We start from the raw sequence: 9,986 nt of genomic DNA, 5'->3' as shown, positions 1-9,986 counted from the left end.
AACTTCAAGGTTGCCAAATGTGGCTTCTACTTGGGCCAACAATTTTGTTCCTGCTTCCCAAAGGTCTCTGTCTCCATCAGCTTTGAGGATTGAGAATCCCTTTAAATGTCTTTGTATTAATTTCTTTCTCTTCACTCAGCTTTTCTTCCCTTAAAAAAAAAAAAAAAAAAAAAAGGAAAGAAATTAAAAAAAAAAAAAAAGGTACTTGTTATATGGCCCTTGGAGCCATAGCACATTTGGTTTTAATACTGAATACATGCAGGCAGAAAGAGACTTTGTATTTTCATTGTCATTATTTAGTTTTCTTTGTCTTGGAGAAAAACAGAAGTCCTAGGAGTCTGTGATGCGTAATAGTGAGTGTGTTTGCAGTTTATAATAATATTTAACTCATGACTCTATAGGAAAAGTGATGACGTTATTGCCTATTTGCAGTAGTTAAGATCTGCAGGTCATTAAGTGTTGGAAACTTAGTCCTCAGTATGACAATATTGCAAGGTGATAAAACAGCTAAAGAGGTGGAGCTGAGTGCGAGGCAATTAGGGCCTGGCCAGGCTACCCTTCAAAGGTGTCAGCACTGTTCTCAAAGGATCGCATTTAGGTCCTACTAGAGTGGGTTTTAATAAGACAAAGGATTGTCCCCTCTGCTCTTCGGCTTCCTGTCTTGCCCTCCTTGTCACTCGTGCCGTCACCATGAGACTATTTTCCACAGCTTACACCAAAACAGTGAGCTAAATAAATTTCCTTTCTTGACCAATTTTCCAGCTTTAAGTGTTTTTTCTTAGCATTGGTAAGTGGACTAATTCACACTACTAACAGCTAATTCATTTAGCTGCTTTATATTTTACTTCACTGTGTGCTTCGAGAGGAAATGAAAGCCCAGCCGTTTTCTACTATTTTGATAAATTTCATATGTTTTCTCCCATCTACAGATAACGTTATTTGTATTTATTAATACTTCATAAGGTTTTGTGATGATTAATTTTTTATGGAAAGCAGCATGGATCAGGGAATACTCAGGCATTAGGTTAAATATTATTCTGATTGATGGATGCAGATGATTTTGGAAGACATTAACATTTGAATTGGTAGACTGAGTAAAGCAATTGCTCTCGTTAGTGAGCTTGGGCCTCTTACAATCTGTTGAAGATCTAAACAGAATAAAAAGTTTGAACAAGGGAAAGTGTGAACCCTCTGCCCAATTCTCTCCATCTTGTCCAACAATTTTTCTTTTTTTTCTCAAGTTCCAACTCAGATTGGAAATGTATCATGAGTTTTTCTGGATCTCCAGCTTGTAGACTGCAGATCTCAGGGTTTCTTGCCAGTACATTATGCATACAATATATAAATAAATTAAATGTATATACTTATATATGCATGTGTATGTATGTATGTGTCCATATTAGATCTAGATCTTACATTAATCCTGTTTAATGAAGAATCCCAATAAATACAGGTTTCTTCTAAGGACTTCAACGTTTAATAGTTTTTTATTGCCAATTATTGAGTAATCTTAAAGACTCTTAAAGTCACCTTAAAGAAGTTTCCATATTTTTTTCAAAATACATTTTAAGAGCTATGTTTGGAATGATGCTTCCAAATTTACGTTTCCAACTTCAACATATACTAATGACTTAACTGTATCTAGTTTTGTGGGGCTGTTCTTCCATTCAACAATGTGCTTGTCAATGATTGTGTGAATCTCAATTTCTTTCCCAAATGTAAATTTTGAGTTTTTAAATCAGGTCAAGCACATCTCTCCTATGACAAATCATTTTTCAGTTGTATTCCCATTGTCTGTCATCATCAAATTTATATTTTTAGATGAATTTAGAATCATGTCAAATTTAAACGTTTATGAATAGCCAAAAATTGGAGAATCAGTACAACTATTTATTGTTTTAGAACAAAACAAAATGTTGGGACCTGTGTGATGTCATAGCATACTAATTCTCCACCTGAAATGCCAGCAGCCCATTTAGGCACCAGTTTGTGTCCCAGCTGCTCAGCTTTTGATCCAGCTTGCTGGTTATGGCCTGGAAAGTCAGTGGAATATGGTACAAGTTCTTGGGTCCCAAACTCACATGAGAGACACAGAATAAGCTCCTCGCTTCAGGTCAACTCAGGTACGGCCATTGTGAACGTTTGGGGAGTGAACCAGCAGATGGAAGACCTCTATGTCTCTCCCTCTTTCTCTGCAAGAAGAATAAAACAAGCCAGTGGGAGCACCTGACTTCTGCCAGTGGGATGGTGGGAGCCGGCTCATGAGGGCCTAGGGTGCAGCCTTGCAGGGGACCTGGAGGTTAGAGGTCAGGCAGGCTGAGTGACCCTGGGGATTTTCACATGTGTTTGATCCCAGGCAAGGGTATAGGGAGAGCCCTAGGTTAGCATGTAGGTGGACTGGACTTGGAGAATTGTGATTGTGCTTAGGTCTTGGGTAGATGGAGGGGTACGGTACAAGGCTGGCATGTGTGTCAGAGGACTGGGTCTAGGGAACTGGGCATGTGCTTGGGTCCCATGCGTGCAGGCTGGACTCCAGTCAACATGCCATCGAACTGAAAGTCAAGGCTGTGCATTGCTCAAGGAAGGGGATGTGGGATGTAAAAGAGGGAAGACTGCTGAGGGAGTACCTTACAGGTGAGGAATGACTTCTGGGAGATTTTCTCCAGCAAGACCACTCTACTTGTGGGTAAGCAAGGGGGCTGAGACAAATGATTTTGTAGAGAACAACTGGAGGACCTTTCTGGGTGAGACCAAAGCACTTGGCGATGTGGAAGACGTGAGCTGAGCTAATTAGCATCAACCACTTCTGGGTAAGGGCCTACCATCCACAGGCTTGCGTGAAATCTGGGGGTGGGTCGGGTAGCAGAACTCCCCTGGTGGACTCTAGCTCCCACTGGTGAGTACATGTGTTAGGCTGGGTGTTAGTCAGGCTGGGTAAGGTTGCTCCACATTTTAGCATTTTGTCAATTGCCTCTGGGCAGGGGTGAACCAGGCAGAGCCGGGCCAAATCATAGCACACTGGCATGTGCAGGAACCTGGACAAGGTTTGGTTTATGTCAGGCTAGACTAGGCTATCATACCTACCTGTCTGCATGAAAGCAAAAATGGGGGCAGGCTGGGCATGACTAGCCTACAGCACCCACCAGTGAGAGTCGGGAATGGGGGTGGCCTGGACCAGGCCAGGCTACATCATCCAATGGCAAAGACCAAGATTAGTGGTAGGTTATGCCAGGCTGGGTAGAGACAACCACTGGCACATGCAAGATCTGTGGCTAAGAGTGAGCCTGGTTGGGGCATTAGGGGAATTAGGAATTAAGGGGATGCTCTGGCTGGGCTGCAATTCCTACTGGTGAATGTGAGAACCAGAATAGGGGTGGTGAACTGGGTTGGACGTGGCTGACGCATCCCTTGGCATGGGTGTAGACTGGGTCTGAGGTGTGCCAGACTGGGCTAGGCTCCAGCAGCCATGGGTGCTGGGAAGAGCCAGAGTGGGTATAGGACAGGCTGAGCTAGGTCCTGGCACCTGCTGAGCCTCATGAAAGTTCGGTCTGGGGGTGGGCCAGGTGTGGCTGGGCTATTGCACCCAATGGTAAAAGCTGGAATGGGTGTGGGCTGGTTGGGCAAGGTTCCCGTACCTGCCAGGACAGGAGGTGGGACAAGTCAGGCTGGGCCAAGAACCACTGGAATGCATGAGGTCTGTGACTGGGAGGTGACTTGATGGAGGAGCTTGGGGAACTTCTCTGTCAGAATGCAGTTCCTGCAGGTGAACATAGCATAAGAACCAAGGCTGAAAGCAGCCCAGACCAGGCCAGGTTAGAGTACATGCAAGAATACATGTGGCTCAGGTCTGGGGGCTTGGCCAGCTCACAGTACCCACTGGCAGATGTGATAACCAGGCTGAAAAGCAGGGCAGGTTGGGTCAGGCCGCAGCACCAGTCAGTTCACTGGGGACTGGTTGGGCTGGGTTAGGCTTCAGAATCTACTAGTATGAACTGGAACTGGGGGCAGGTAGGGCCAAGCCAGGCTGCAGCACCCTCTGGTGATGGCCAAGGTGAGACAGGCCATGTCAACACACATAGCACTTGGGGTCAAGTCCTGTAGGGAGGTTGCAGGGGTTCCATGCTGGGCCACTGCTCCCACTGGTAAGTGTGATTGCAAGGATTGGGGATTTACCAGGCTGTACAGGGCTACAAACCCATTGGCCTGCACGCAAGCTAGGTTTAGTGGGAGAGCTAGGCCAAGCTAAGTGACCATATCCACTGGTGCATGTAGGAGCCAAAGTGGAAGTTAGTCGGGCTTTGCTGCCAGCAAGTGGTGGGCCAGGGGGCAAGCTCTGTCCAATTAGACCACAGTACCACCTAGAAAGCAAAAGATCTGGATTGGTAGTGGGCATAGTAGCGAAAATGTAGGCACCCCCTCTGATGGGCTGCAGCTCCCATTGGTGAGCATAAGAGCCAGGGCTGGAGGTGGGCCTAGCCGGACACGTGACAGCACCTGCTGGCATAAATGTGGGCTGGATATTGGTGTTGATCAGTCAGGCTGAGCTAGGCTGCAGCACCCATTGATATGTATGACAGCTAAATGGGATGCAAAACAGACCGGACCAGTCTGTTGTGCATACTGGAATGCGCAGGAAACAGTGCTGGGGACAGGCCTGGTGGTGGTAGCTGAAGGTCATTGCGACTAGGCTGCAGTTTCCACTGGTGTTTGTGAGGGCTGGGCGTGTGGTGGGTAGGGTTAGAATGGGCCACAGCATCTCTTGCTCTCTTTTTTTCTTTCTCCCTTTCTCTTTCCTTCTTCCTTTCCTTTCCTTTTTTTTAATCTTCTCTCCTCCCTTCCCCTTCCTGCTCCTCCCCTCTCCTCTCCTCCCCTTTCCTCTTCTACCACGCCTAGCACTCTGTCTTTCCTTCTCCTAAATTTGCCATTTCAATAAAACTCAATCTTTTTTTAAAAAAAATTTAACACTTATTTTATTCCATTCACTTGTTTGACTTCCTAAATGCCAGAATAATTAGAACTGGTCCAGCTTGAAGCAGGGGACTAGGAAGAAATCAGATCTTTCATATCAGCGCAAAGACCCAATTACTGGAGTTATCATTTACGTATTGTCTCCCATGATCTGTTTTAATAAAAAATTAGAGTTGGAACGGCGTCAGGACTCAAACCCAGTGACTTTGCTATGACATGAAAACATTACAATGGATATATTTTAACTGCTAAATCAATTGTTTATCCGAGATTGTGTCTTTAATTTGCGTAAAACACTATTTCTAATTGTGCCTAATGCTTTGCCAGTTTAGCTATAATTTGAAAATTTATTCTATTGTAACTTTCTCTGTGTTGTGTGTTGTCCAGATAAATGTTTGAGCTCCTTTTTTTTTTTTTTAATTACTTTGATTTAGACAGTCCCTCTTAACTTATCCTGTCACTGGGATTTATTTTTAAACACATCCTGAAGACACTTGTCTTTTAATAGGGAAGTTTAAACAATGTATTGTTCTATTACTGTGGCTGGCATTTGGGCATCTCATTTTGTTTGTAGTTTTTTTAAACTTTCCATTCTTTGTTTTATGAGTTTTCTTTGATGCATATCCTCTTTGCCTGAAAATAAATTTTGTATATTTTTTCCAAGAAAGAGCATTGACCTATGTTTATCTAACTACCAAACGGAAAAATTAAATGATACACTGTGAGAGCTCCCAGTATAATAATAAAAAATTTATGTTCTTCTTTTGTGATTTTTGTCAATAGGACATTAAATTATTATTCAAATATTTCATATTGTAAGGGCAGCCTTCAGAAGCATATGGAAAATATGTGTTAAGTAGAATATCAGTATGATTTTTTTTAATTTCCCAAGAAAAATTGTGTCATAATTTCATCATTATTTCAAAATTTCCTCACATAATTTCCCTATAAACTGTGGCTTTGACATTTCTAGTTTATCCTGAAGCCACATTTTCAACAGTTTTTGTATTTAGTTACAGGATTCACTGGTTTACAAATTTACTAAGAATACATAGCTTCAATTTTTTTTAGTCTCTGGTAGAACACTTTACATATATGTTTTACAAACTATATAAAACCTTCCTTTAGGGAAACAAAGAAAATGAAGTGGAAGTACAAAACATCTTTGGAATCACTCAAGATTTTTCTCATCTTGTTGAATCAACATCAATCTGCAGATCTCATCACCTTGAACTCCAGATTTTGACTTTTTTTATGGACTTCCTAGCTGTCAGTCATTCATTAAAAGTGCTACAGCAGTCTCCCCTTTGGCTCCTATGCGAGTCCCTTTTGTAACAGCACAAACCTCTTCTAGTTCTCTCCAGCAGAGACCCAAGAGTGCTTCCTGCGTTCTGGGACATGTTCTCTGACTGCACTGGCCTCCCCTTATGTTGTCTTCATTGTTCCTGTAGCCTTGGAATGCTAACCCCACTGAGAAGCTGAGCTTGTCCCCAGACATTGTGACATCTCCTGTATTGTACTATTACGCTTCTGAGAGGTCCTCTTGAACTTCTTTGATTTCCACCTAAATGTCTCTTAATTTAAGAAACTTTTTTCTACAACTCTACATACAATTATACTCCTCACTTCTTTCTTGTTCTGTTTTGTTTTGTTTTTTAAGATTTATTTATTTTTATTGGAAAGGCACATAAACAGAGAGGAAGATCTTCCGTCTGATGGCTCACTTCCCAAGTGAGCGCAATGGCTGGAGCTGAGCCAATCTGAAGCCAAGAGCCAGGAGCTCTTCCGGGTCTCCCATGCAGGTGCAGGGTCCCAAGGCTTTGGGCCGTCCTCGACTGCTTTCCCAGGCCACAAGCAGGGAGCTGGATGGGAAGTGGAACTGCCGGGATTAGAACCGGCGCTCATATGGGATCCCAGTGCGTTCAAGGCGAGGACTTTAACTACTATGCTATTGCGCCAGTCCCACTCCTCACTTCTTCCCCTGCTGTAGCAAGTAAAGGAATTCACATCTTGTGTTAAAATTTTAAAAAAATGAAAATAAATAAATAAATAAAAAGAAACTGTTGTATCTGACAAAAAATGCTTCCAAAGAAGTGATTATCAACTTACCCTTAAATAAATGTCATGTGATTGCTAGAAGGAGGCTGAAAAGGTAGGTTTAGATTGCTGTAGGGAGGAGACAAGAATATGCTGAACAGAGACCACATGAGGAATTTCCAAGAATGCTGGTGCTCAAATGGAGACAAGAAAGGGAAGAACATTATTTGTAAATCTGTTTACCTCCACGCTTACTTATGTTCCAGTGTCGGTGAGCATATATTATGTTCAAATATTTATATGTTGGTAAAATATACATTTCACGAACATTTATAATTGATAAAACATTTTGAATAAAAAGTTCGTCCTCCAAGGTTTATTAATGCTTTTGCCCTGCTGTCACTGTTGTATGAGTCCCTCTGTGTCACAGAAACGCGTGTGTGACGGAGCACACTGCCTCTGCAGGCTGCACTGCTCGTGTTCCGTGCCCAGGAAGCTCAGCATCCTTAGGGCTTGCATGATGATCTTCCTCCTTTCTTTTGGAAAAACATGAGGTTAAGACCCTGTGGCTGTTTTTCATTATTTCCATCACATGGAAACTGTAGTGCTTTCTTCTCAAACACAAAGAGCAAGAGTTAGAAATCCTTTTGCAATTGTTGGAGAAATCTCTGTTCCAAAAACTAGGAATTCTTTTTTTTTTTCTTAGTGAGCACTGAAATGAAGAAGTTACTTGTTGAGATCTTAAAGAATGTCCTGAAGACTCAGCCTTATCTCAGTTTGCCTTTGTAACTGCAACAGGATAAAACTGAAAAACTCGAGTCTGGTGCCAACCCACAGCACCAGGGAGTGTTTTGTGAACCATTTTCTTTGGGATGCCTATATGGGTATCTTAAACTAACTGCCAGCATTAAGATGTGGATGGGTGAGCCTGACACTGTAGCCCAGCAGATAAAGTTCTTGTCTTGCTTGCACCTGGATCCCATACGGGCACCGGTTCTAATCCTGCTCCCTGCAGCTCTGGACATTGTGGCCACTTGGGAGAATTGGGGAGTGAATCAGTTGACAGAAAATCTTTCTCTCTGTCTCTCTTCCTCTGTGTATATCTGACTTTCCAATAAAAGTAAATAATCTTTTAAAAAAATTAAGTCGATGAGACTCACGTTGGGCTGAGCGGACAGGAGAAAATTTTTGTCTGACTTAATCTCTTCGTGTCGTTTAGACTTGTCATTTACTTAAACTATGTAAGATCAATTTAAGCCTCATAAAAATGAAAAATAAATACCTCATGACTGAGAAAAGATGTGAAGAATGGCTTTTTAATACTATCATCATTCTAGATATTTGTATCTAATTCTCTCAAATAGCATGCATATTAAACAAGGGCCAGAGCTTATGTATATATTTATGTCTGTATGTTTTCCAGTATTTTCTGTGCCACTTACCATGGGGATCTGTGATGTGTTAATATAAGTTGCGTGCAAACATTTTTGGTACTAAGTGCAAGTCAGAGGCCCGGCACTGTAGTCTAGCGGCTAAAGTTCTCGCCTTGCAATTGCCAGGATCCCATATGGGCGCTGGTTCTAATCCCGGTAGCACCGGTTCCCATCTAGTTCCCCTGCTTGCAGCCAAGGAAAGCAGTGGAGGACGGCCCAAAGCCTTGGGATCCTGCACCCGCATGGGAGACTCAGAAGAGGCTTCTGCCTTCTGGCTTTTGGTCAGCTTAGTTCTTGCCATTTCAGCCACTTGGCGAGTGAATTAGCAGACAGAAGATCTTCCTCTCTGTGTATCTGACTTTGTAATAAAAATAAGATAAATCATTAAAGAAAAGTGCAAGTCAGACCGTTGAATTATATGGCCAAATTCTGTATGTAAATGAGTTCTATGGAATCAGGAACAGTTCCCTCAATGGGAGAGGAGAATGCATCTCCGCCTTTCAGCGCTGTAGCCTAGCGGCTCGGGAGATGGTCACTGGAGACTCAGGTGATTCCTCCAACCCCACCTTTGCACCTTAGCACCTGGCTCCTGGGACACTCCTGGCCAATTGCTTTGGGGAAGAATCCTTCAAGTAACTCTGAGGTTAACTTAACGTGGGCAACTAAATATGCAATTATCACATTTTGAACTACTTGAGAAACATTATTCTAAGAAAGGTGTAAGAAAGGATGAGCATATAGTTTCATAAAAGCAGAAATCACTGTGGTTAGCCACATGAGCTTTCTAGGAAACAATCTGTTTCCTGAAAAAGATACATAGCTACTTTGGAGGCAGTATAAACTTTTGAAGTCATTGATGCACCATTTGTTATTGAAAACATAATGATTTACAAAAGACTATCCAAAGAGTGCCAAGTGTTCCAAGGTTTCTCTAAATCACATCTGGGATTGCTGACAAGCTAGTGAAACATCCAGAGACAGTGACTCCCCATATGCTGTCCATCCCAAATGTAATTTAGGAGCCACCACTATTTACTCAAAAGCTTAAATACATTCACATACTTTTACTTTTATAATTAACACACTTGAAAATGAGATAAAAATTCAGAAGGCAGACAGAACATCAACTTTTAATTCGTTTAATGCAGGAATGGGGAAATAATTTTTTCTGGCCCTGCCAAAGTGGCCTCAGGAGGGAATAAAAATCCAACAAATCTATAGAAGATTCATTCTTGAGTTGATAGGTTTGTGTGGCCCATGAATGGTGGGATATAAATTTCCAAATGGCCCCCTGACAGGGAAAATGTTCCCTGCCCCTTGACTTAACGTATGGCACACACTAAGGATCAGCAAACTGAGCTCACCGAGCAAATGTGGCCCACCACCTGTTTCTGTAAATAAAGCTTCATTGGAACATAGCCATGACTCTTCATTTATGTCTTACTTAAATCTGCTTTCATATACAGCAACACGATTGAGCAGCCATGACTAAGATGGGATGACCCATAAAGGGATATGTATGGATTTCTATTAGCTAGCTCCTTCCAG

This window comes from Ochotona princeps, chromosome 3 (assembly GCF_030435755.1).
Source record: "Ochotona princeps isolate mOchPri1 chromosome 3, mOchPri1.hap1, whole genome shotgun sequence".
Classification (NCBI taxonomy): domain Eukaryota; kingdom Metazoa; phylum Chordata; class Mammalia; order Lagomorpha; family Ochotonidae; genus Ochotona; species Ochotona princeps.
This window is presented reverse-complemented; position numbering follows the sequence as displayed.